This window comes from Schistocerca serialis, chromosome 7 (genome assembly GCF_023864345.2).
Source record: "Schistocerca serialis cubense isolate TAMUIC-IGC-003099 chromosome 7, iqSchSeri2.2, whole genome shotgun sequence".
Lineage (NCBI taxonomy): Eukaryota > Metazoa > Arthropoda > Insecta > Orthoptera > Acrididae > Schistocerca > Schistocerca serialis.
The window spans coordinates 132,320,351-132,321,500 of NC_064644.1; the positions used below are offsets into that span (position 1 = coordinate 132,320,351).

Here is a 1,150-nt window from a genome sequence, read left to right on the forward strand (position 1 = left end):
GAGTTTCTCAAAAATTAATTCAATAATATTAGTTCCTCTTATTATAATAGTTAGCTGATGTCTCTGCACATCCGTTTATAATCTCTTGTAACTCATAGCTAGTGGCTGGCAGGCACACCGCTCCTCTCAACCTCTCGCTTCAGACCTGCTACCGACTCGCTTCACTTCTCGCTTACTACTGACTTCCTACGAACGCTAAAGTGCGGTCTCTCCTGCCAACAATGCTTTCTGGAGCAGACAATCCCTGCTACCATTACAAAATGTATCAATGCGCGGTCTTTCCTGCTCTTTTCTCAAAATGTATTTATAAGCGGTCTCTCCCGCCCTTTTTAAAATTATATCAATTTGCGGTCTCTCTTGTCAACAATACTTTGGTGCAGACATTCCCTGCTACCATTATTTCCAACATGACAAATATTAATTATTCCTACTTAATCCTATTAATAAAATATAAACATCTTTCATAAATTGTGATTTGACAATAAACAATAGAAATATACACGTCTTAAATAACCCTCCACTGGGTTTCCTTAAAATTTTCCTCCGTCGTTAAGTCATTTGGACTTGACGTAAGGAGAAAATTTGAGTATAGAAATATGTGTAGTAATAAGTAAGTTAATGATAGAATATCTCTTTCAACAAAGCATATACATATACTGTCATAAGAATTTGTTTTCCTAAGAGTAACAAAGAGAATATTCAAAAGAGAATACACCAAAATATACAAATAATATGAATCAGTAAGGCCGGCCGGAGTGGCCGAGCGGTTAAAGGCGCTACGGTCTGGAACCGCACGACCGCTATGGTCGCAGGTTCGAATCCTGCCTCTGGCATGGATGTGTGTGATGTCCTTAGGTTGGTTAGGTTTAAGTAGTTCTAAGTGCTAGGGGACTTATGACCACAGCAGTTGAGTCCCATAGTGCTCAGAGCCATTTGAACCATTTTTTGAGTCAGTAAGTTGGAAGTGTACATCAGGTAGTAAAAGTTATTTATATTTCTAATAGTAATGGATGGCAAAAATTAGAACATAGTTTATGTTTCATTATAAATTGGCATCTATTAGTAACATATTCAAGGAAGGAAAAAAAGGGAATTGGATAGCATGTTCAAAGCACTGGCAACTGTCTGTGAATGCACTCAAAAGTCCGTT

At 37.7% G+C, this 1,150-nt stretch overlaps 1 non-coding gene across 1 annotated transcript; it reads left to right on the top strand.

Moving 5' to 3' along the window:
* Positions 1-749: 749 nt before the first annotated feature.
* Trnap-ugg (transfer RNA proline (anticodon UGG)) lies at positions 750-833 on the top strand. The gene is given in 2 exon segments: positions 750-788; positions 797-833. It is a non-coding gene; the product is annotated as a tRNA-Pro (tRNA).
* The last annotated feature ends 317 nt before the right edge of the window (positions 834-1,150 follow it).